Source organism: Triticum aestivum, chromosome 7D (genome assembly GCF_018294505.1).
Source record: "Triticum aestivum cultivar Chinese Spring chromosome 7D, IWGSC CS RefSeq v2.1, whole genome shotgun sequence".
NCBI lineage: Eukaryota > Viridiplantae > Streptophyta > Magnoliopsida > Poales > Poaceae > Triticum > Triticum aestivum.
The window spans coordinates 275,994,646-276,022,285 of NC_057814.1; the positions used below are offsets into that span (position 1 = coordinate 275,994,646).

At 43.6% G+C, this 27,640-nt stretch overlaps 1 pseudogene; it reads left to right on the top strand.

The window, feature by feature from the left end:
- The first annotated feature begins 12,997 nt into the window (after positions 1–12,997).
- On the top strand, positions 12,998–27,288 carry LOC123171072 (histone-lysine N-methyltransferase SUVR4-like; annotated as a pseudogene).
- Positions 27,289–27,640: the final 352 nt, after the last annotated feature.

The window sequence follows — 27,640 nt, forward strand, 5'->3', positions numbered from 1 at the left end:
TGGTGATGATCATGATTCCAGAGTTGAGACTTTGACCTTTGAGGTGGTCAAGATTAAGAGCCCTTATCACGCTTTGTTTGGGCGACCGGCTTATGCTAAGTTCATGGCAAGGCCTTGTTATGTCTATCTGCAGCTCAAGATGCCAGGTTACAAGGGCACCATCACTGTGCACGGCAACAGGAAGATAGCCTTGGAATGTGAAGAAGGTGATGCCGCTTATGCTGAGTCTATTTGTGCAACAGAAGAGTTGAAATTTTATAAAGATAATGTTGACCCGGCGGATATGACACCTTTGAAGAAGCCAACCACAGAGCATGACCTCCTGCTGAAATTTAAGTCGGCAGATGATACTAAGCTAGTTGATTTTGTTCCTGGTGATTCATCTAAACAGTTTAGTATTAGTGCTAATCTAGATCTGAAATAGGAAAGCGCGCTCATCGAGTTCATCCGTGAGAACCGGGACATCTTTGCATGGAAGCCTTCAGACATGCCAGGTGTACCGAGGGAACTCGCTGAGCACACTCTCAATATTGATCCGAAGTTTAAACCGGTCACGCAATTCCTTCGTCACTTCAATGAAGAGAGGCGTAAGGCCATTGGTGAAGAGGTGGCCCGGCTCTTGGCAGCTGGGTTCATCGTTGAAGTTTTTCATCCTGAATGGTTGGCTAACCCGGTGCTGGTGCTTAAGAAAAATGACACTTGGTGCATGTGTGTGGACTACACAGACCTTAATAAGGCTTGCCTGGCTGACCCTTTTGCTCTCCCTCGTATTGATCAGATCATTGATGCTACAGCGGGTTGTGAGCGCTTGAGTTTTTTGGATGCTTATTCTGGGTATCATCAGATCAGGATGGTGGTTAAAGACCAGGAGAAGACAACTTTCATCACTCCTTTTGGATCCTTCTGCTATGTGTCTATGCCTTTTGGGCTCAAGAGTGCCCAGGCGACTTACCAGCAGTGCGTGCAAAATTATCTTCATGATCAGATTGGGCGCAATGTGCATGCTTATGTGGATGATATTGTGGTGAAGTCAAGGAAGAAGGGGACCTTGATAGATGATTTGAAAGAGACCTTTGACAATCTCCAGGTTTACAAGATGATGCTTAACCCGACCAAGTGTGTCTTTGCTGTACCAGCAGGCAAGCTCTTGGGTTTTCTGGTTTCTGAAATAGGCATTGAGGCTAACCCAGAAAAGATCAAGGCTATTACTTCCTTGGCTAAACTGGCGTGTACCAATGATGTTCAGCGTCTGGCAGGTCGCATTGCGGCCTTAAGCCGGTTCATAAGCCGGTTAGGAGAAAAAGCTATCCCTCTATACCAGATGATGAGGAAAACAAATCACTTTGTCTAGAGTGATGCTGCTGATCAGGCGTTTGAAGCCTTGAAGAAACAATTAGCTGAGCCGCCGATCCTTGCTGCTCCTATTGATAAGGAGCCCTTATTTTTATACGTGGCTGCTAATAGTCGGGCTGTCAGTGTGGTGATTGTTGTGGAAAGAAAGGAATCTGGCAAGGAATATCCAGTTCAGCGGCCTGTGTATTACATCAGTGAAGTGCTCATTGAGTCCAAGCAGAGGTATCCGCATTGGCAGAAGCTAGTATATGGGTTGTTCATGGCTAGTCAAAAGCTCAAGCAATATTTTCTGTGTCATCCCATCACTGTGGTTAGTTCTGCTCCTTTAGGGGGTATTATTCAAAACAGAGAAGCCACAGGTCGGGTAGCCAAGTGGGCCATTGAACTTGGACCCCATGGTTTAAAATACATGCCTCGCACAACCATCAAGTCTCAAGCACTTGTGGATTTCATCAATGATTGGACAGAGCTGCATATGCCCGAGGAGAAGCCGGATAGCACATATTGAACAATTCACTTTGATGGATCCAGGCAGTTGGAAGGCTCGGGGGCTGGAGTTATTTTAACTTCCCCACGAGGTGATAAGTTTTGTTATGTTTTAAGGTTGATGTTCCCCTGTACTAATAATGCAGCTGAGTATGAAGCCTTAGTCCATGATCTTCAGATGGCTAAGGAGATGAATCTAAGCCGGGTGAGGTGTTTTGGTGACTCAGATTTGGTGGCTCAGCAAGTTTCAAGCACTTGGGATTCTAAGGACCCACTCAAGGCAGCTTATCGCCGCGCGGTTGACGCTATTGCGGGTCGTTTCAAGGGTTATCAAGTGGAACATGTTGATCGCAGGAAAAATGAGGCGGCTGATGCTTTGAGCCGGTTAGGGTCCCAACTTAAGCCGGTGCGACCTAACGTTTTCCTTGACATTCTGCATAACCCTTCAGTCAAACTGCCTCCAGAGGAAGATCTTGTTATTCCTGACCCGGAGGCACAATTGGTGGCCGCTCTTCTTGCTACTCCTGATTTGACAGTTCCATATTTGGCTTATATGACCCGGGGCGAGTTACCTGAAGATGAAACTTTGGCTAGGCAGATAACCCGGCGGTCTAAGTCAATGACTATTGTCAATGGAGAGTTGCACCACTGCAGTGTCACAGGGGTGTTTCAACGTTGTGTTTCTCCTGAGGAGGGTCGTGAGATTCTACGAGAGATTCATGAAGAAGATTGTGGTCATCATGCCGCTCTAAATCTCTCGTGGCCAAGGCTTTTCGTCATGGGTTTTATTGGCTGACGGCTCATGCTGATGCAGAAGATCTGGTCAGTAAATGTGGTGGTTGTCAGAAATTTTCAAGACGAGATCATGTGCCAGCTCAAGAACTGAGGATGATTCCAATCGCTTGGCCGTTTGCAGTCTGGGGGCTTGATATGGTTGGGCCTTCCAAAAGGTCCAAAGATAAAAAGACCCACCTTTTGGTGGCAGTTGACAATTTTACAAAGTGGGTTGAGGCAGAGCCGGTCAGTAAGTGTGATGCGGCAACCGCGGTTCAGTTCATCAAAAAAGTGATTTTCCGTTTTGGCTATCCCCACAGTATTATAACTGATAATGGCACTAATCTGTCTAAGGGTGCTATGAAAGAGTTTTGTCAACGAGAGCATGGTCCCTTTGCAGAGGATGCCGGGTTGTTGGGTGGAGGAATTGCCCTCGGTGTTATGGAGTATCAATACTACCCCCAATAGATCTACGGGTTACACGCCTTTCTTCATGGTTTACGGAGCAGAGGCGGTTCTCCCTAGTGACATCCGTCACGACTCGCCCCATGTGGCGGCTTATGTTGAAGCTGATAATGAACACGCACGTCAGGATGCTATTGACCTGTTGGATGAGGAGCGTGACCTTGCGGTGGCTCGTTCGACGATTTACCAGCAAGATCTGTGCTGTTATCATAGTCGCCGGGTGAAAACCAAGACCTTTCAAGAAGGCGATTTGGTGCTCCGGCTTATCCAGGATCAAACTGATATGCACAAGCTATCCCCTCCTTGGGAAGGGCCCTTTGTGGTCAGCAAAAATCTGAACAATGGGTCATACTACCTTATCGATATTCGAGACCACAAGGACTCATGCACGTCGGAGGAGGAGACCCGCCGACCGTGGAATATTGCTCATCTTCGGCCTTATTACACCTGAGCCACTAGCTCTTGTGATGTACATATTTCTATCAATGTATATATTATGATGAATATAATAAAGCCGGCATCCTTGATAATTCAGGGCCACTGTCGTTTCATTTATGAGAATATGAGTCTTTATTGTCACTTCATATGATCACTTGGGGGCTTCCTGCTTATTGAGCATAGCTATGACTACCCTGCTGATCCGGCTTACAGGCCTGGAATGAAATATTACTTGGGGGCTCTTTGTTAATGAACAGAGCTTTGTTGACCCTTGTAATAGGCTTGGACGCCAGGTGTATTCACCAAAAACTCCGGGTTATCCTGCCTTTGTTTGCCTGCCACTCCGACCAGGTAATCTTGGAATGACTCGCCATACTCTTGACAAATCAATCTTAAAAAAAGACCTTGAATTTGTCAAAGTTAAAATGGTGATTGGTCATGTGAGGTCCGGCTTACAAGGATTGAATTAAGGTTTAACTCAGCGGCTGCGTGGCTCTTGCATAAAGCTTGACATGAGGGCTTGGCAGCCTATGAATGCCTTGTTTTTTGTTTTGTCTATTTTATATTTGGCTTGAATTTTTTTTGAGGTTCACCTTTTGGGCCATATTGATATATGGTTAAAAAACTGATTAGGGCCATGTTGCCTTACGATTCATATATGAATTTATCCGGAGTTTTGTTAACCCGGACTGGCTTTGGACGTTCAAGTCGCCAGTATATGATGTTTTTGTGCTTTGGAGTTCTGGCTCTAAGCTTTGGATGTTGTCCCATGCCGCATATGGCGTGATAAGCTGACAGTATGAATGAATTGAAGAGGGCGTTGTGCTCTCATCTTTGAGCTATTACCCTTATTGCATAAGGTATGATAAGCCGGCAGTGTGAACAAATATCACAGGTATGATATTTTTGTTATGATTATATGAGTTTTGTTAAACCGGCCCTGGTTATGGACTATTTAGTCATCAGTGGTTTTTATATGGGGTATTGTGACCCGCCCTGGGGTAAACCGCCAGGGCACTTGTTATCTGTTTATGTGTGCGGAAAAAATAATAAGTCTGGCCTGCATAATTGATAATATTCTAAAGCATAAATGGCAGATCTTTCAATGATGGATCGGCAGTGTTATGCAAATAAACATGCACGATGGCGTGACAGATCAGAATTGTTTAACTAGCCTATTACAAGGCATCCGACGACCCAAAAGGACAACCGCTTTTTGGGACATAACATCAAAACGCTATGACTGGTAAACCGGCTCATGAGTCTTGGCAGGTTGAAGCCTGTGGATCATCCTGCGCCTCTTCTTCGTCAGCTCCTTGATTATCCATTGGTTGGAAGTCAGGCGTAGACCAGTTGATGCCGGTCAAAGCTCTAAACACAGCCTCATCATCAATAAGGTTGGATGGATGAATGTCAGGGGCGAAGGTGTGCTTACGCGTCGGTGGGATGAGATCCACCTCTTGATGAACCGACGCCTTTATCTTCTTATTCTCGGCATCATAAGCCGCCTGGTATTGGGATAGATTGGTCTCCTCGGCCAATTTGCTTGCTAACGGGCGCATTGCTCTTGCTATTTCTGCAAAGTCATCAGCATTGAAGGGAGACCCATCTTCTTTTACACTTGGGCAACCATTGGCCAAGTCTTCTGGATCAAGTTCAGCTTGCCACGCTTTTGCCCGGCTTAAAGCAGTCAAGGCACCGGCTTTGGCAGATGCTCGCTTTAAATCATCGATCCTTTGGGGCAGCATTGATAATTTCTCCAATGTATCCTTGATGAGGGTAGGTGGATGTTTTTTATGCATAGCAGCAGTAATGGTCCATTGAGCGCCAGTGTATAATTGTTCTACTAGAGTGTAGACAGCCTTTAGCTTGATGCGCATGTCTGAACCCAGCTTGATGCTTCGGGAGCCTGTATCAGTAAGGTTATTAATAAACCGGCAGATGATTATGATATGCCTGGTGGTATAAATGAGTCATTTTTATTGCTTACCGAAGATAGCTGATGTCATGCTGTTGATCTGATGCCTTAAACCGGACAACTCATCAGTCACTGGTTTAAGGGCTACCTCAGCATCCTCTGCTCACTTTAATAGAGCCGCCTTCTCGGTCTCCCAGCCAGTTTTATCAGCACTGAAGCCCTGTTTCAACTGCTCAATGTTTTCCAGTGCAGTCTTCAGTTCTGACTTGGCCTTGGACGTCTCAGATTGCTGAGTTTTAATATTAGCCCTGAGATCATTGATCTGTGAGTCCTTCTCAGTTAGTTCAGCCTGCGACATGAACAAAATTGGAAGGTATTATGATTATGATTATTTTTGAAGTCCCAAGCACAATACAAGTATTTTCCTTGGCACTTGGGGGCTAATGCCTATTTGCTCTTTTCATGACAAAATTATCTGATGACCCGGGCAAAATGATATGATCTGGTTTATAAAGGCTACATATTGGGATATTGGTTCCAACAATGGTGATAAGTCCCGGTTCATTCATACTGATTAAACCGGCCCGTGGGAGCTACAGATGCAAAGTTGATTACTACAAATTAAAGTCCCGGCTCAACTTGACAGTTTAAGCTGGCCCTTGGGGGCTACTAGTGACGATGTTCATTTATTTATGACTATTTGAAAGTCTACAACATATTCAATTATATCATATTCTATAGACTTGGCGGCTGATAGAGATTTAGTTATGAGGACAATTTAGTTGGATTACCTCATAGCGTTCCTTCATCAAGTTGACCAAGACGGCTTCAAAATCACGGCTGGTATACAAACGGTTCAGATAACCGGAGTGGATCTCTTGGGCGCCGAATTGGGCGTAGCTCTCCAAGTCTACCTTCCACTTGCCTTTATCAGCAGAAGAAAATTCTTCTTTGGCGCTGTGCTTGGATAAGGCAGTAGGGTTACCCGGCGCTGTATAGCCAAGCCCTGTGATAATGACATCATCAGCATTTTCTTCAATGGGCTTGATGGGACTTGGTGGCTTAGAGATGACCGGCTCAACGTCTATTTGATCCATGGCGGATCATCAATGATAGATTCAGCGGTTGGATGAGAGGTCTCTGGCAGTTGCTTTTCCGGCTTAGAAGGGTTGGAGTCTTCAGCCGGCTTGTTCAGTTTCGCCTTCTTGCTGGGCTTGGCCATACCACTACCAATAAGAAATATAATGATGTCAGCATATCAATTAGGCATGAAGTTTCGAATGATGGAATACACCCTTACCCAGGCACAATCTTGAAGGATGGGATTTGAGTCCCCATTGAGTCACCGGAAGAGGAATGGGATGCTCCCTGATAGTTTGAATCGGACGGGTTAAGAGGTTGTCGAAAAAGACCCGCCTTGGGATAAGATAAGCCAGAAATATTTGAAACCCTCGGTCGACGTTTGTGACGTGCTGGGGTGTTCGGTAAGCCGGAGGATAAAACTCCACCAGCACTGTTCCGCGACGAGCTTCATGTTGCTGTTTCTTCAAAATAAATTTGGGATCCAAGTGAGCTAAAGGGTGAGAAGATCTTACTTTCCGGCTGGCCTGTCGAGTTTGCTGTGTTGGCAGAGGTTCTGAGCCGGAGGAAAGAGTAATTACCTCTTCATCATCTTCACGGCTGGCCTCCGCATCATCCTGATAATAGTCTTTGTCAATAAGATGTACAAAAAACGAGCCAAGGGAATCAAGTCCTACCTCTGAATCATCATCATCATTATCATCCAAGTTAAATAACTCGGCCGTTTTGGTCTTCTTCTTGGCAGGTTTTTTGATAACCTTGCTCTTGGGCCAGGTCTTCTTGGCCGGTTTATCCTGCAGCTTCTTGGTCCAAAAAGGTGAATCGTCCTGTAAAAATTAAATGAGTATGAGCAGGTAGTACAAATGAAAACATGATTCAAGTATGAACTTGATTCAGAGCTTACAGCTGGCAGCTTATTCAGAACGCAGAAAGGATTTAATCCAACTTGACTGCAATCTTCCAAGCTCTCATTCAACAGAGTTTTCGTCATATTATTGATATCTTCATCAGTTACTTCAATTTGACAGTGGCGTTGAGGATCTATTAACTCGCCGGTGTACTCGCACATTAAGCCAGGCCGGCGGCTTAGAGGCAAGACTCTCCAGGCGACCCAACATCGAACTAGATCAATTCCGGTCAAGCAGTTGGCCATCAAGGCCCGGATCTTTGAAAAAACCGGCACGTACTTCTTCCGCTCTGGTGTGCTGATGCGATCTGGAAGATGATGTCTGTTACTAAGCCGACTGGCGTGATAACCCGACAAGGAATTTTCTCTTTCTGGCGAAGTATCTTGGCAATAAAACCAAGTCTGGTTCCAGTCTTTGGGATGACTGGGAAGAGTGGCAGCTAGGAAAGTGGCTTCTTGCCGGCGCTATATAGAAATACCGCCTAGCTCTAGGTTGGGCCCGTCTGTGAACTCCTTATGCTGGTTTAAGTAATAGAACTCTCTGAATAGTTCTACGGTGGGCTCCTGTTGAAGGTACACCTCGCAGAATACTTGGAAGTTGTAGATGTTCAAAACGGAGTTGGGTCCGATATCTTGTGGATGGAGCTTGAAAAAATGCAATACATCGCGGAAGAATTTTGAGCCGGGAGGGCTGAAGCTCCAGTTTATGTGATCAGTAAAGACAATTACTTCACCGTCCTTGGGCTCAAGACGAGTTTCATTGCATGGAACCCTCCAATGGATGACATCTTATTTGGCTAGGACGCCAGTTTGAACATATTTGTTTAAGTCTTCCTCGGTGACCCGGGAAACGACCCAGTTGCAGGCGTTGACAGTCTTGACCATTTTTGAGGAAAAAGGCCTAAAAGAAAGAAATATTATCGGCTTAAGATCATGTTATTAAGCCATACAATTGATTTAAAGGTAAAAATGTGGTAAATAGGCTAACAGATTAAGCCGGAGAACGAACATTGAAGTATGCAGATATTCATATTGGCGGCTTAAAAGGGGACTAATGGTACCTACCGGATTAAGGATTCTGCTGTTAAGCTGGACAAATTTTAAAAGTCAAGTATATTATGCAGAACCAAATTATAAGGATGAATAAGCGAGCATGGTTAAACCGGAGAAGCATTGCCGGGTCACGCAAATTATGAAGTGCATGGTGGCGGTTTAAACAAGGCCTAGTGTTACATGATGGATCTTGGTTTATAGTATAAGCCGCCATGGCAGCTATGGTATTTCAAATTGATTAGTGAAAATTTAGCTAAGTGTTGAGCACACAGATTTTGCAAGTTGGAGCAATAATTTTGGATCTACTACAGTTCAGAAAAAGCAGTAAAATTCTAAACCTAAGGTGGTGGCAGTAGAAAAGTTTGGATGCTCCAATGAGATCTTCTATGGAGAGATGCTATTCTAATGATGAAAATGAAAGCTAAAACTACTTCCGCACAAGGTTTATGACCTATCCATATTAAAAGCTATCGGGGTTGAAGGAAACAACGAAGAATGGCAAGAACACTGACGAACTTCCCAAACCCTAACACAGATCTGAGATAAAAGGGGAGGTACACTTACAGGTGATGAGGAGCAGCAGTGGCGCACCAGAGTTCTCTGGTCCGGTCAGGTCGATGCAGCAGCCTAAGTTGGTGCAGCGGTCGGAGGTCGCAGCGGCGGAGCTCGGGTGATAGAGGAGACGTGAGAGGAAGACGAAGGCAAGGAGGAAGGGGGGAAATGGTAAAGACCGCCATCCCTATTTATAAGAGGGTGAGTACAAGGCATGCACGGGAATCGAGGAGGCTGAAATCATCACATGGCTATTTGGACACCTCGATTCTCGGGATGTTCATTAAGATAAAGATCAATTAAGATGTGCTGGGCCTCGTGCAAAATTAACGCGAAATGACGTCATGGCGGTTTAAGAAGATTATGTGAGCTGACGTCATAGTGGGTTACAGCAAGGTTTATCAAACAAGCGACGCAAATTTTTTGACAAGTCAGGTATTGTAGATTGATATGAATAAGTTCGAATCAACCTGGGGCCTAATGTTGGGGATATAACTACTGGGTATGAACCGCCCAGCAGGGGCCGGGTTATACCACTGGCGACTTATCAATGAAGATGGCGGATCATAGCAAGCCCATTGACGGCCCAAGACCCAGAGGCGGCTTGAGGCCCAAGGGGATGAACCTCCACATGAATAACTTGTATTGTAAGGTAAGCTTTGTTAGTCACCGGGCCGGACACGATGTGTATGAGCCGGCCGGGACTCTGTAAGCCGCTGGGCATCAACCTGTGTATATAAAGGGGTGACCCGGCGGTGAGTTAGGGGCAAGAAACAAGAGATCGAGAACTAGGTCAAGCATATTCGCTCCCTGGTAATCGAAACCCAAGCAATACCACCTCAAACTGGATTAGGCCTTTACCTTCACCGCAAGGAGCCGAACCAGTATAAATTCTATGTGTCCTTTGTCCCGATTAACCCCTTTAAGCTAACCTAGTTGCGATGGCTCCATGACTAAGTCCTTCCGCTAGGACATCTGCCGTGTCAACACCACGACACCCCCGTCATTCCATAATGTAGTGCATATAGATCCAACACTGGACAGTTGTTAGCTTCTAATATTGACTTGTTGCTTGTAGGTACATACGCCCTTGGCAAGGATCCACACATCGACCCTTTTTGCGTATGTGGCAATGAGATATTCATGAACAAGCATCAAGTGAGGAAACTCATAAGGATTATTAGCAAAAAGATACAAATGGTGGCAAGAAAATTATTTGTTTATGTTCTATCCTACACAACAGTGAGCTGTAGGATGGTAACTACAAACACTGCAGCCTTCTCTTTTTACTGCCCATAACGAGTTGTTAGACAACAATGTCTGAATCTTTTTCGTTCGCACTAGTTCCCGAAGCAGTTCACTCAAGATTACCTCGCAAAGTACATGATTGGTGGACACACAATGAAGGTTAAAGTATTTCATCTAGACTACAATGAGCATCGAGAAGTCGTAATGAAGACAGTGAAGGATGGACAGGCAGCCATCACAAGGGGTTGGCCTAGAGTCGTGCGCGCATTACGCATGGAGGAGCGCACAATATGGGCATTCCGCTTCACCTTCTCCAGCAACCAGAATGTCTTTTGCCTCTCTCTTTACAGTCTTTAGTACAACTATGGTTCATCATTCTTTACTTGGTGCTTCTGTAGTTCTTCAGTATATGTCCTTGTGCATCGAATTATCCATTCGTGGTTGAACCTATATTTGTAATAAACATGGTTGGATATGAAATAAGTGATTGCCTACTTTCAAATTCAAAACATGTGATTTTTAAGTTAGGGATTACATTGCACACGGTTTGCGAAAGTGAAACATCTGCGATAGATGTGGAGATCAGACACGTTTCTAGCATCCACTACGTGTGTGATCCATCTCCACTGCACACACGATCAGGCAAGAAAAAACGTGTGCGATTAACAACAGCATCGCACACAGTTCTTTCTTATTAAATGTTTGCAATAGTCACCTTATCACACACACTTCAAAATTATGGACTATTTGTGATGCTGTGCGCATCGCAAATGTTTGGGCATAGAAGAACGCGTGCGATGTACATACTAACGGAAACGTATTCCTTGGGTTGGCTGTGAGGAATGTACATACGAACAGAAACGTTTAGCCGGGACTTACTGTGTGGGATGTACTTACGACTGGAAACAATTTTGCCTGTATAATTTTATTTTTTTAGCACTACTGTACGTATAACCGTATTTGAGCGCTCGCCGGTCGCACACGACCTCATTCTGCCGAGCGTGTGTGCCAGGAGGTGATACGTCCATTTTGCATCATGCTTTTATATTGATATTTATTGCATTATGGGCTGTTATTACACATTATGTCACAATACTTATGCCTAATCTCTCTTATGTTACAAGGTTTACACGAAGAGGGAGAATGCCGGCAGCTGGAATTCTGGGCTAGAAAAGGAGCAAATATTAGAGACCTATTCTGCACAACTCCAAAAGTCCTGAAACTGCACGGAGGCACTTTTTGGAATTAATAAAAAATACTGGAGAAAGAATCAACCATAGGGGGCCCAGACCTAGTCCACGAGGGTGGGGGGCGTGCCCTACCCTCCTGGGCGCGCCCCCTGCCTCGTGGGCCACCTGGCAGGCCTTCAATGCCCATGTTCTGCTATATGAAGTCTTTCGTCCAGGAAAAAATCAAAAGGAAGCTTTCGGGACGAAGCGCCGCCGTCTTGAGACGGAACCTTGGCGGAACAATCTAGGGCTCCGGCGGAGCTGTTCTGCCGGGGAAACATCCCTCCGGGAGGGGAAAATCGTCACCATAGTCATCACCATCGATCCTCTCATCGGGAGGGGGTCAATCCCCATCAACATCTTCACCAGCACCATCTCATCTCAAAACCTAGTTCATCTCTTTATCCAATCTTTGTCTCAAAACCTCAGATTGGTACCTGTGGGTTGCTAGTAGTGTTGATTACTCCTTGTAGTTGATGCTAGTTGGTTTATTTGGTGGAAGATCATATGTTCAGATCCTTTATGCATATTAATACCCCTCTGATTATGAACATGAATATGATTTGTGAGTAGTTACGTTTGTTCCTGAGGACATGGGAGAAGTCTTGCTATAAGTAGTCATGTGAATTTGGTATTCGTTCGATATTTTGATGAGATGTATGTTGTCTCTCCTCTAGTGGTGTTATGTGAACGTCGACTACATAACACTTCACCATTATTTGGGCCTAGAGGAAGACATTGGGAAGTAATAAGTAGATGATGGGTTGCTAGAGTGACTGAAACTTAAACCCTAGTTTATGCGTTGCTTCGTAAGGGGCTGATTTGGATCCACATGTTTCATGCTATGGTTAGGTTTACCTTAATACTTCTTTTGTAGTTGTGGATGCTTGCAAGAGGGGTTAATCATAAGTGGGATGCTTGTCCAAGGAAGGGCAGTACCCAAGCACCGGTCCACCCACATATCAAATTATCAAAGTAACGAACACGAATCATATGAGCATGATGAAAACTAGCTTGACGATAATTCCTATGTGTGCTCGGGAGTGTTTTCCTTTATATAAGAGTTTGTCCAGGCTTGTCCTTTTGTACAAAAAGGATTGGTCCACCTTGCTGCACCTTATTTACTTTTGTTACTTGTCACCCGTTACAAATTACCTTATCAAAAAACTATCTCTTACCGATAATTTCAGTGCTTGCAAAGAATACCTTGCTGAAAACCGCTTGTCATTTCCTTCTGCTCCTCATTGGGTTCAACACTCTTACTTATTGAAAGGACTATGATAGATCCCCTATACTTGTGGGTCATCAGGAGGGCTTATCCTCGGCGGTTTCTGGGTCGTGTGGGAAGGACCCTCCTATGCCGTCACTCACTTGGCGACGGTTTCTCGGTCGTGTGGGAAGGACCCTCCTATAGCCGCCACTCACTTGGCGACGGTTCCGAACGCCATCGCGGAAAGGGGTTAAAAACCATTTGTAAAGCACCGACGCATACCAATGTTGTTAATTGAACATTGTAAAATAAGGGATATGATTACTTGGGGTTCTGATGCTAGAGCTAGCATAGTTAACCACAATCAAAATCCGGACAGCGGCCAACATGCAGTCCACGATGGGGTAGAGTCTACTGTTCAAAAGACTCACCAGGCATCTTTTGTTGACCTTGATGTAGCTTCATCCACTTTGGGTGAGGTGAAGGTGTCACTGAAATGCAAATTTGACCCTTCAGAGGTCTACATTAGTTTGGACAAGCTCTTCCAAATAGTTGAGGATAAATTTCTCCGCTCAAACAAGACCCTACCTCCTGATTTTTCTATTGGCAAGCTGATGAATGAGATATGCCAATATGTTGCAGAGTCACGTCCTGTGCATTCTGAAGCTCAAAACAATGGTGGCAGCTTGCAAGAACAGGCTTTGGAGACGTATGCTCCCTTTGTGAAGCCAATTGCTTGTAAGCATGCCGTTGAAGGGGAACGTAGCATGCAATTTCAAAAAAAAATCCTACCATCATGTAAGATCTATCTAGGAGATGCATAGAAACGAGAGGGGGAGAGTGTGTCCACGTACCCTCATAGACCGAAAGCGGAAGCGTTAGTTTAACGTGGTTGATGTAGTCGAACATCTTCACGATCCAAACGATCTTAGTACTGAACGTACGGCACCTCCGTGTTCAGCACATGTTCAGCTCGATGACGTCCCTCGAACTCTTGATCCAGCAGAGGGTTGAGGGAGAGTTCCTTCAGCACGACGGCGTGGTGACGGTGATGGTGATGTGATCCGCGCAGGGCTTTGCCTAAGCACTACGACGCTATGACCGGAGGAGTAAACTGTGGAGGGGGCACCGCACACGGCTAAGAGAACAATTGATGTGCTATGGGGTACCCCTTGCCCCCATATATAAAGGAGGGGAGGAGGAGGAGGCCGGCCAGGAGGCGCGCGCCATGGGGGGAGTCCTACTAGCAGTAGGATTCGGCCCCCCTTTTTCCTTTCTTCACCGGAGGGAAAAGGAAAGAGAGGGAGAGGGAGAGGAAAGGGGGGCCGCGCCCCCTCCTCCTTGTCCTATTCGGACTCCCTAGGAGGGGGGCGCGTGCCACCCCCCACGGGCTTCCCTCTCTCTCCCTTAGGGCCCATGTAGGCCCAATACTTCCGGGGGATTCCAGTAACCCCTCCGTACTCCGGTAAAATACCCGAACCACCCGAAACCATTCCGATGTCCGAATACTACCTTCCAATATATGAATCTTTACCTCTCGACCATTTCGAGACTCCTCGTCATATCCGTGATCTCATCCGGGACTCCGAACAAACTTCGGTCACCAAAACACATAACTCATAATACAAATCGTCATCGAACGTTAAGCATGCGGACCCTACGGGTTCGAGAACTATGTAGACATGACCGAGACACATCTCCGGTCAATAACCAACAGCGGAACCTAGATTCTCATATTGGTTCCTACATATTCTACGAAGATCTTTATCGGTCAAACCGCAATAACAACATACGTTATTCCCTTTGTCATCGGTATGTTACTTGCCCGAGATTCGGTCGTCGGTATCCTCATACCTAGTTCAATATCGTCACCGGCAAGTCTCTTTACTCTTTCCGTAATGCATCATCCCATAACTAAATCATTTGTCACATTGCTTGCAAGGCTTATAGTGATGTGCATTACCGAGAGGGCCCAGAGATACCTCTCCAATACTCAGACTGATAAATCCTAATCTCGATCTATGCCAACCCAACAAACACCTTCAGAGACACCTGTAGAGCATCTTATAATCACCCAGTTATGTTGTGACATTTGATAGCACACAAGGTGTTCCTCCGGTATTCAGGAGTTGCATAATCTCATAGTTAGAGGAATATGTATAAGTATGAAGAAAGCAATAGCAATAAAACTTAACGATCATTATGCTAAGCTAATGGATGGGTCTTGTCCATCACATCATTCTCTAATGATGTGATCCCGTTCATCAAATGACAACTCATGTCTATGGTCAGGAAACTTAACCATCTTTGATTACCGAGCTAGTCAAGTAGAGGCATAGTAGGGACACTCTGTTTTGTCTATGTATTCACACATGTACTAAGTTTCCGGTTAATACAATTCTAGCATGAATAATAAAAATTTATCATGAGATAAGGAAATATAAATAACAACTTTATTATTGCCTCTAGGGCATGTTTCCTTCAGCTATTGATGGGAATGGCTGCCGTAGGATCATCCTCGAAACCTAGCTTTCAAAATTGGGTAGTTGCTTATCATCCTCTGGAAGCACTTTTTAAGCAAAGGCAACTGCACGATGTTGCTAACATAACAAAGGGAGAATAAAGAGTTAGAATACCTATTGTAAACGAATTTGGTAGTTATAGTTGTCCGCCATTGTTCTATTACATAAGAAAGAATCTCTTTTTCCAAAGTGCTTATGTCAACACCTCACTTGCGCGGATTGGTGATGAGGATTGCTGCACAGATTGTTCAGGCAACTGCTTATTAGTATCACATCCATGTGCAAGATCAACTGGAGGTGAGATTGCATACACACCGGAGGGCCTGGTCAGGGCAGAATTAATTGATGAGTGCATTGCTGTTAATCACTTCCTAGAAAAGGATAATAAGTTCTACTGTAAAGCTTGCCCTCTTGAATATATAAGACGAAGCCCTCACCAGATCCATGTAAAGGTCATCTCGCTAGAAAATTCATTAAGGAGTGTTGGAGTAAATTTGGTTGTGGCATGCAGTGTGGAAATCATGTGATTCAGCATGGGATAACATATAGTCTCCAGGTACTATCTTAAAACATTTGTAGGTTATCACCGCTGTTATACTTTTGTGGCTTCCCATTTTTGGATGATGATCACTCATCAGTAGTTTCTTTATGGACCATTCTGTTCTTTGATGAATGGCCATTGACATCATTCATTTGTTATGCTATATTGACGTGTTTCTTGCTCCATTCTTATTAGCACCAGCAAATTGAAACTTCACTTTGTTCCCTTTACTTTGGTGTCAACCTTGTAGCATGGAGATGAGCTTACAATTATTCCATGATTCAGGTGTTTTCACGAATGAAGGGAAGGGCTGGGGGCTACGGATGCTGGATGGGCTGCCAAAAGGTGCTTTCATCTGTGAATTAGTTGGGGAGGCACTAACAAGTTCTGAACTACATGAGAGAAAAGCCAAAAATTCTAAGCATGTGGATCAAGTGCTCCTAGATGCTAGTTGGAATTCTGAAGGGGTGCTAAGAGACGAGGAAGCTCTCTGCCTTGATCCGACATTTTATGGGAACTCGGGCGATTTGTCAACCACAGGTATGCTAGGACTCTTTTCCCATCTTTTCATTTATAGAGGCCTCAGCAGCCTTGTCTATTAATGCTATATTTGTACTTTTCGCTGATTTGTGTCTGATAATAATGCTTTTCCATGTAGATGCTATAATGCAAATTTGGTAATCATACCTGTTGAAGTTGAGACTCCTGATCGCCATAATTAGCATGTAACTGATTTTTCGCAATTGATATTGATTTCTGCATCGAAGGTGCTTGATTTGCAGCTACATGCTTACGAGTAATTGATGTTTCCCCTCTCTTAACGCAGCTTGCATTATTCACAACCAAGAAAATGGAGGCTTTTGAGGAGTTAACGCGGGTAAGTGTTTGTATCATTTTGTCAACACTAGTATACATGACAACCACCTGCCACTACTTGGTAATATCCTTAATTAATACATGCACAATATGAGGCTCGCATGCATATTAGCCAAAGTGTTGATTCCCATACAATAGTAATTGGGGCCTGCTTCAGTACACCCACCTTCCAATAATTGGAGTGGGTATTTTTGTCTTTTACTATTAATTAAGTGCTAATAGACCTAACCGTGCGTCGCTTGATCTAATCCTTCTGTTACGAGAAAAAGGGAGAATACCATAATGGCTGCTGGGTGAGCTTGGCTAGTTTGCTTGATCGATCAATGGAATGTAGGGTTGGCTTAAGCATCATCTAAACACCTCATGTGTGTGTTCAAAGGAACAAAATCACATGTGGTGTCTCTATCACGCGATCCCCAATCATGACTTGTAGGGCGCCTATGCGGTGAAGCCGTTAGCGGCATCGGCGACGAGCTGTTTGAAGGAAATATGCCCTAGTGGCAATAATAAAGTTGTTATTTTATATTTCCTTATTCATGATAAAGGTTTATTATTCATGCTAGAATAGTATTGATTGAAAACTTAAATACATGTGTGAATACATAAACAAATACCGTGTCCCTAGTAAGCCTCTACTATACTAGCTCGTTGATCAAAGATGGTTAAGGTTTCCTAACCATAGACATGTGTTATCATTTGATAACGGGATCACATTACTAGGAGAATGATGTGATGGACAAGACCCATCCATTAGCTTAGCATTTGATCGTTCAGTTTATTGCTATTGCTTTCTTAATGTCATATACATATTCCTTCGACTATGGGATTATGCAACTCCCGGATACTGGAGGAATACCTTGTGAAAGATCGAGGATGTCGCTTAGAGGGGGGTGAATAGGCACTTTAAAATAATTACGATTTAGGCTTGAAAAAATGCGGAATAAACCTAGCAGTTAATTTGTCAAGCACAAAACCTACAACAACTAGGCTCACCTATGTGCACCAACAACTTATGCTAAGCAAGATAAACAACTAAGTGATAGCAAGATATATCACAAGAAACAATATGGCTATCACAAAGTAAAGTGCATAATTAAAGGTCTCGGGTAAGAGATAACCGAGGCACGCGGAGACGATGATGTATCCCGAAGTTCACGCCCTTGCAGATGCTAATCTCCGTTTGGAGTGGTGTGGAGGCACAATGCTCCCCAAGAAGCCACTAGGGCCACCGTAATCTCCTCACGCCCTCACACAATGCAAGATGCTGTGATTCCACTAAGGGACCCCTGAGGGCGGTCACCGAACCCGTACAAATGGCAACCCTTGGGGGCGGTCACCGAACCCGTACACTTTGGTAACCCTTGGGGGCGGTCATCGGAACCCGTCAAATTGCTCGGGGTGATCTCCACAAGCTAATTGGGGACCCCGACGCTAGCTCAGAGCTTTACACCACAATGATTGACCTCCAAACACCACCAACCATCTAGGGCGCCCAAGCACCCAAGAGGAACAAGCTCAAGGGTACCAAGCACCCAAGAGTAATAAGCTTCTCAACTTGTAACTTCCACGTATCACCGCAGAGAACTCAAACCGATGCACCAAATGCAATGGCAAGGGCACATGGAATGCCCAAGTCCTTCTCTCACAAATCCCACCAAAGCAACTATGCTAGGGAGGAATATTAGAGGAAGAACAAGAAGGAGAACACCAAGAACTCCAAGATCTAGATCCAAGGGGTTCCCCTCACATTGAGGAGAAAGTGATTGGTGGAAATCTGGATCTAGATCTCCTCTCTCTTTTCCCCTAAAAACTAGCAAGAATCCATGGAGGGATTGAGAGATAGCAAGCTCGAAGAAGGTCAACAATGGGGGAATAACACGAGCTCAAAGGATAAGGTTCATTGGGGAAGAAGACCCCCTTTTATAGGTGGGAAAGAATCCAACCGTTATGCTCACAGCCCGCACAGAGTGGTACTACCGCTCATGGGAGCGGTACTACCGCTAGGGTGGTGGAATCCCTTTGAAAGACAACAGCGAGGAGGCAAAATGCCAGTAGAACCGCCGGGGCGGTACTACGGCTCGTCCTCACGGTACTACCGCTGGGGGTAGAGGTAATACCGCTAAGGGTAGCGGTACTACTGCTTATGAGCCGTACTAAAAAATACATCCGTGCCTACCACCGCTGGACTTAATACGAGATTTTGGTCCGGAGCGGAAGTAGCCACGGTAGTAGCCGCGGCAGTACCGCTGCAGCCTTTTAAGGATACCAAAACTGCCACAACTTTTGCAAACGGACTCCGAATTCAACGAAACCAAGTTTGCTGGAAATCTAACGACAAGGGCTAACACAATATTGATAGAAATAACAATAAGAAGCAAATGAGAAAAGGCCCATAATAAAATGGTGAGAACCCTTCCTCGAATAAGACCGGTAAAACCTCCAACACCGAAAACGCAATAGAAGAAGCATATGAAATCCGTTTTTGATGTACTAGAGCTTGTCACGAAGATAACCACAAGATCTAAAACCTCAAAAAGAGAAAATACAAATAAGAATTAAGAAAGATGATGCAAGTATGCAATGGTTTGAGCTCTCGACGAATGATACGATCAAGCTACTCACTTAAGAGCCCCCTTGATAGTACGGCTATCGATCCTATAACCCGGTCTCCAAACTATCACCATGAGACCGGTAAAATAGAAAAATATCAAGGGCAAACCTTTGCCTTGCGTGAAGTCCACTTGAGCTAGATGATGACAATCTTGACTCCCTCAAGTTGGACCACCTTTCGTGATTGCGTTGGCTCAATGAAGGCTAGTTGATTGCTCCCCCATACTCCACTATGGGTGAGTCACTCTTTGAAACACCTTCACAAGTCCATTGTCACCACAATGGACGGCAAGCTACAAGCATGATTTCTTCATGATGCTACACTTGATCTCGCACAACACAACCTTGATTTGATGTCATCCTCCATGGGTTGTATGTGATCTTCCTCTTGACGCAATCCCATGGAAGCAAACCTAACCCCACATAGAACTCTCACAAAGACCATGGGTTAGTACACAGAGCGCAATGGACAATGCTTACCATACTGTGAGATCACTTGATCCCACTCGGTGAATCTTCTATGCTTTGTGTGAAATCTTCTCTCTTCATAAAGATGATGACTTGAAGATACACAAGAATGTTCACACAATCTTCTTCTTCAAGACATGTTAGCAATTACCTCAACACTCACTAGACCAATCTTTGGATAGATCCTTGGATACCACCTTGGTCAACACATAAACTCCTTGAAACCAACAAATGGACTTCAAGAAAAGCCCATGGACAAATCCTAAGAATATAACTCAAAGCAACCATTAGTCCATAGAGATTGTCATCAATTACCAAAGCCAAACATGGGGGCACCGCATGTTCTTTCAGTCTCCCCCATTTTGGTAATTGATGACAATCACTTTCAAGAGAGTTTATATAATGAATTAAGCATCACCAGGCAAAGCAACAACTAATAATGCATGAGCATGAGATGCAAAATCTTAGGAACAAAACCAAAGAAAGAAGAGATAGCTCTAAACTTCTCCACACAACTCTCTAAACTTCTCCCCCATTGGCATCGATTCCCAAAATGGGCGAAAAACATAGAAGGCCAATATAATATGTGTTCCTCCATAAATTGTGTATTTCTAAAAATATGAGTGGAATACAATACATATATCCAATGATGAATAGTTGGAGGAAGACAAACTATATTGAGGATCCAAAGATTGCAAAGGGGTGATATGGCACAAAGGCATACCAAGAATGAAATTAGCAATCAAAAAATACCAACTGAAACAATCCGACAATGGATCCTACAAGCCACATGGATACAAGATATTATTATATGAGCGAAGGAGTGTCCTAAAGAACATAGAGAAGCTCCCCATGATTTGTGCAATATTTAGTTTTGTATTTGGGTACAACATGCACAAAGTAGGATCATCACTCCCCCAAAATCAATAGAAACACACAACAAGTGCAAGTGAGCATATAGGAAACTAAGCCTAGCACTTGCAACAAACACATGGTTGAGCAACATGTAAAAGAGGCAACTTAGGAATAGGCTCAACCAAAACCGATGTGTGTGAGTCAAGGCAATGCACTTGAGAATACTAATGTACAAATGAGAATTAAGCATAAATATAGTCTTGAATGAATGAGATACATGGTGCAAGGCATGTCATTCCCACACACAACTAGCAAATGGGTTCACAAGCTCACTAATAAGCATATAAAGAACCTATGCTTGTGACAACCCATGGTGAAGATATAAAAGGAAGCTTCGTTAAGAGGAGGGATACCAATTGAATTGGCAAAAGCCTCATCATGACAAGCAAGAGGAAAACAATCTTCACCACAAAAGAGTGCAACAAGATGCAAAGATATAAGAGCCACCTAGGAAATACAAAGGAAACAAAGGTGGACGTGAAAGAATAAGGATATCCACTAAAGATGTAACTTCTCTCAAGTGTGTAAGATTCTAGGTAGATGAAAATCATGATGATATCAATCCACATAGAAGGATGCACACAAGAAATGGTTACTCAAGGAAAGAATAGGATACCCAAACGGAAGTCATAAAATATACTGATAAGATCTTTGCTTGAAACCCATATAACGCATGGCTTAATATTATCTTATAGTATATAAATGAGCTTCAACCAAATGAACATCAAAGACATCACAACTATCAACAAGAGATCATTGTTGAGATGCTTTGAGAAGGGAAACAAGTATCACAAGAACTAATCAAGAAATTTATGCCATGATGCAACCTACACAAGGTTGTATGTAAGAAATGTATGCATGAGTAGATACTTGTTACCGAGATAGCATAGGAAGGATGTAGTAGATACCCATTGAATGTAAAGGATAGTAGTTCACTGAACGTCCTAGCTTGACTCCAATAAGCACATGGTGTCCCCACCTTCCTTTTAAATGAGCCGAGCATCCAATGCATCTCTAGTTGTTCCTAGAACAACACCACAAACAAAATGGTACCCAAACTCATTGGGACCAAAGAGTTAGCAAACCAACAATACATATGACAAACTCCACATAAATATGTGCATATAGATATGAAATAGAATTTCATGCACATCTTAGCCAATTAGAGACTTGGTGGAGTTTCCCTTATATATTGGGTCAAAGAAAGAAAGCATGCCAAAGAATGTACATAAGGTAAATATGCATGCTCTAGACTTCAAGGACCAAATCAACACATTGTTGATAGGATCCCAAAAGAAAAGATACCAAGTGAAAATAAGATACTCAAAGAAGAACTTATCACTTGAAGGATACCAAATACAAGATACATCAAGGAATGAGATATCCATTGATACACACTAAAAGGAAGACACCAAACTCCCAAAAGAGAGGAAGGTTCCTAACTAACCAAGACCTCTACAAAGTTTCATGATGGCACACAGTACCAAAAGATATGACTTGTCTTCCACCAACACACACTTGATAAGGATCACAAGATGAGTGTTCTAAAGAAAATAGGATAGCTCCCCCAAGAGTTGTGCATTATAGAGAATTTGCATTTTAATGCAAAATGCACAAGATGGGATCACCTCTTTCACTATATCCATAGACACACTAGACGATATCAAGAAATAAACATGATCCACAAGTGGCACGGAAGACAACAGGAGTTGAAACAATCCTAGGCAAGAGATGAGGCAAATAAAACCAAAGGCCAATATAAATATGATCAACAATTTCTACCACATAAATGATTACCAATTGTCAAGAGACAAGAAGTATTTGGAAATAATTCCCGGTGGTACATTTCAAAGATATCCATCATCATCTTCACACCAAAACACAAAAGCAAATTTCAACTTGTAGAGCTAACATGCCACCTAGGGACAAGATAATTTACAATATCAATTCTAGGTGACAATATATCAAATGTACACATATTCTAGACTTGTAATTTGCACATAGCACGTTACTCCCCCATAATGTGATACCAAAGAAAACTGCACAAGAGGCAATAAGAATCCAATAAGAGATAATTTGGACTATTTAGAATTTGAATTCTCATGAGAAGGCATATCACATAGCGACTAGATAAACTTGTAATATCAATACTAGGTGGTATTCCTCATGTACACGCATTTATAGGATTGTGAGGGGCACAAGGCACATCACTCCCCCACAATGGGATATTCCATTAATCTCTCATAAGAGCCAACTAAGATACAAACAAGGTGCACAAGGGCTCAACGTACGACACACATGTACATGATGTGCAAACCAACATACACATACTTGATTACTCAAGATAAGCAACTTGGAGACACAACATATACAAACACATGCAAGGAACAAAACCAAAACATGCAAAGGGGCAAGTAACTTTCAATGTAAACAATTTAACTACAAGTTACCACAAGGAGGCACATTGGATATAAGATAGAAACTTGATAACCCAATTGACTTGGCTAGAGACAATAAGAATGATGAAGTCCCCTTAATTCTTCATGATGTAGCCAAGTCTCCAATGCCCTCCAGCAACACCTATTTATCAAGTTTGAGCTAGTTGGTCCCCAACTAAGTTGGGTCCTAACAGGTCAGTCACAATAGGCTTGGAAACCCAAATGGTTCTTTTCTTGACACCACTTTGAGTACCAATGACAAACACATTGCCAACCTTATCCTTCCCAAGAGAATAGACACCATCTATTAGAATAGGGTTGCATAAGGTACCATTCATGCATGAAGAAGCTACGTGGCCTTTCTCACGACATAGATAGCAACGTCTACTCTTCACTTTCTTCTCACTTGATTTCTCAACTTGAGAAGCATTAGCTTGAGTCATCTTGGGAAGAGGCCTTTCTTCAACTTGAGGTTGAGCATGGGAATGAACTTGTGGCCACTTCCCTTGTTGCTTGTCACTTATGGCCTTCTTCTTCAATGGGCAAGATCTAACATGATGCCCTTCAACTTGGCACTTGAAGCAAATAATCTTTGCCGAATTCTTGACTTTTTTTGGCCATTTTCCTTGTTCATCTTGGACTTCTTCTTATTATTGGAGTTGAATCCAAGTCCACCCTTGTCATTGGGGGATTTTTGCACACTCAAGATATTGTTAAGTGTGGACTTCCCTTCATGACTCTTTTCCAAGTCTTTCTTCAAGGAAGTGACTTGGGCCTTGAGCTCTTTGATTTCCTCTACATGGTTAGTATCAACACAAGTACTAGAGGAAGTATAAGCTTCATTGTTAGAGCAACAAGGCAAGGAAAGCAATTCATCACAAGATGTAGCAACATTATGAGTGGATGAATTACGAGGACTAACACATGGCAATATAGCATTTAGACTTGAAATAGTGCTAGTATCCACATGAGGCTCACTAGATGTTACCTTAGTAATCATAGCCTCATGAGCTATCTTTAGCACATTATGGGATACTAGAAGATCATCATGAGAGCTCGAGAGCTTTTCATGACTTTCTTCCAATTTCCCATAATTGCTAGATAAAAACACAAGTTGAGCCCTTAGCTCAACATTCTCCTTCAAAATGGATGCTTCACAAGAAATAGAGTTAGTAGAACTAGCATCATCATTAACAACAAGAGGACAAGGCAACTTTGCAAGCTCTTTTGAATATGAAGCTTTAAGTTGAGCATGAGACTCGGTGAGTTTGATGAGCGCACTCTTGATGACCCTTGAGCCATATTCGAGGTGCCCAAAGTTCTGAAGGAGTTTATCATGCGCAACTTCAAGCTTCTCATTTTTAGTTTCAAAATAATTGGCCACCTCAAGAGCTCTATCATGATATTCCTTCACTCTAGACAATTCTAGAGCAAAAGTCTCCTCAAGAGATTCCTTGGTGGTTTGTTCAAGTTCAAGAGCTTGGGAGAGGTCCGCAATCTCATTAGCGTAATCACACTCATGACCTTCCATTTTATCAATGGTGACCTCATGCTCCTCGAGATGAGATTCCAACTCCTCAATATATTTCTTGCCCTCAATTTCAATGGACATGATTTCCATGAAGTTGGAACGAGCAATTTTATTTTTACGAAGAGCTTTAAAAACCATTTCCCCCTTAATTTTTAAGGAGACAACATTATCACTCTCTTCATCATTATCCTCGTCATTATTAGCATTAACATCATCATCAAGAGACATATTGGGGTTCAAAGTAGGAGATACCTTTGAAGCCTTATCCATAAGGCAAAAAGCAATAGCTGACGATGTAGGATCCCTTGAAGCATCGTTCAAGACCACATCTTGTTCCATGGAGTGCTGGGTCTCCTCTACATTGTTAGCACAACAACTTGAGGAAATACATGCATTTTTATCATGGCAACAATGCAAGCATATCATCATGAGATTTAGTCAAGCAATTTCTACATGATATGCACGGACTCTCAACACAAGCATGTGAAAAATTTGGAGTGCTCAAAGTGCTAAAGTCCAAACATGAAGCATTGCAATAAGAAAGTGATGAAGGATAATCAACAATAAGCCCACTATCGTCATTGCAATGAACACCTCACCATGTCATTACCTTGTGGCAAACCACATGTAGGTGAAGTATAAGAAGTTGAGAACACTATATGACCGGAGGTGGAGGGACGAAAATTAGCCTCACAAATCTTGGACACACCATATTTATCTTTAAGCTTTGTCCACAACTCATGAGCATCCCGAAACGGCATGAGTTGAAATATAACTACATTGCTCAAAGCATCAAAAAGCACATTAGAAGCTTGAGCATTGAGATAAGAGTTTTTGTCATCCTCTAAAGATAATCGTTGAGGATCCGTTGGAGGAGAAAACCCATATCTACAATTCTCTCTAAATTTGGATCCATGACCCTAAAGAGATTAAACATGCGAATTACCCAAACATCAAAATTTGTGCCATCGAAACTAATAGTGCCAGAGAATCCTAAACCCCTAGTCGACATCTTTACTCTCTAGGCGGTTAAGCCTAATAATGAGAGATGAGGCTCTGATACCAATTGAAAGATCGAGGATGTCACCTAGAGGGGGGTGAATAGGCGCTTTAAAATAATTACAGTTTAGGTTTGAACAAATGCGGAATAAACCTAGCGGTTAATTTGTAAAGCACAAAACCTACAACAACTAGGCTCACCTATGTGCACCAACAACTTATGCTAAGCAAGATAAACAACCAAGTGATAGCAAGATATATGACAAGAAACAATATGGTTATCACAAAGTAAAGTGCATAAGTAAAGGGCTCGGGTAAGAGATAACCGATGCACGCATAGACGAGGATGTATCCCGAAGTTCACACCCTTGCGGATGCTAATCTCCATTTGGAGCGGTGTGGAGTGAGGGGGTCCTAGATTAGGGGGTCCTCGGGTGTCCGGACTATTTGATATGGGCCGGATTGATGGGCCGTGGATATAAAAGCAGAAGACTTTCCCCCGTGTCCAGGTAGGACTCCTATATGCGTGGATGGCAAGATTGGTGTCCAGATATGTTATTTCCTTCCCCACAAACCGACTATGTGTAACCCTACGCCCCTTCGGTGTGTATATAAACTGGAGGGTTTAGTCCATAGAGATCATCAAAATTCTCATAGGCTAGACAGCTAGGGTTTAGCCATTACGATCTCGAGGTAGATCAACTCTTTTAACCCCTATACTCATTGAATATAATCAAAGCAGGACATAGGGTTTTACCTCCTTTAAGAGGGACCGAACCTGGGTAAACATCGTGTCCCCATCGTCGCTTGTTACCATTGATCTCCAGACACACAGTTCGGGACCCCCTACTCGAGATCTGCCGGTTTTGACACCGACATTGGTGCTTTCATTGAGAGTTCCACTGTGTCGTCGACAGTAGGATCGATGGCTCGACTCGTCATCAGCGACGATGCTGTCTCTGGGGAGACTTTTCTCCCTGGTCAACTCTTTGTGTTTTGCGGCTTCGCTCTGTGGGCCAATTCAACTGGCCACCACGAGCAGATCAATAGCTACGCCCCTGGTCGCCAGATCAGGTTTGGAAGCTTGAATTACATTACCGATATCCGAGGAGACTTGATCTTTGAAGGGTTCTTGGCCTCGGCCGCTGCTCCTCATCTACATGAAGGAAGCCAGTCGGATTCACCATCAGATTCCGTTCAAGGATCGATTCTCGTGCCTGCCCTGGCCTTAGATCCAGAGCGGACCACTCTACCCGAAGTCAGGAGGATAAGCCTCGCCGGACTCTCTCCCATTATGGAGCTCCCTGCCGGAGACCTAGAGGTGACCATGTTGTCAGCGGGGCCGGAGTCAAACATGACTCTTCTTGTCATCGGGAAGCCGGACTCATCTCTGGATATCAACTCCGAACTTTCGTGGTCCGCGTCTATCGAGCTCAGTCAAGTGGTGATTACCGGACCCAGCTCCGCAGATCCTCAATCACCTGTCCAGCTTTCGCTCCTAAACGAGGCGCTGGACCTAATGCGATCTCTCACCATCACGGAAGCGTCACTTTCGAACTATGCCCAGCCTGAACTGGGGGCTGAGAGCGGGGAATTTTAACCCTTTTCGGACCTTAACCCTTTTTCTCTTTTCCTTTTTCTTTTTCTTTTATCTCTTTTACTACAGGTTCATTAAAAACCTACCTACTCTACGGTTGTACAGGGGCTCCTTCATGAGTTTCCCTTTCTCATAGACGACCATTGATTCCTCCTATCAAAGGATTTCTCACCAAGGAGAAATGGCGCAGACGTGCAGCAGGGCACCACTGGGATCTTCAAAACCACTGCTTTTAGACCCTGTGTAAAACTTTCCCTTGTGTAAACTCTCGGCATGTAAAATAGCCTTGATATTCATGGCATTATCTGCAATAGCACATCTCGATGTCTTAACCAGGATGTAAAGGAAACAGTTGACCACCACTTTTCGTCTGGTACTGATTCATTTTGTCATCTGTATTCCCTCCTTACTTCAGATTGCCACACGTGCT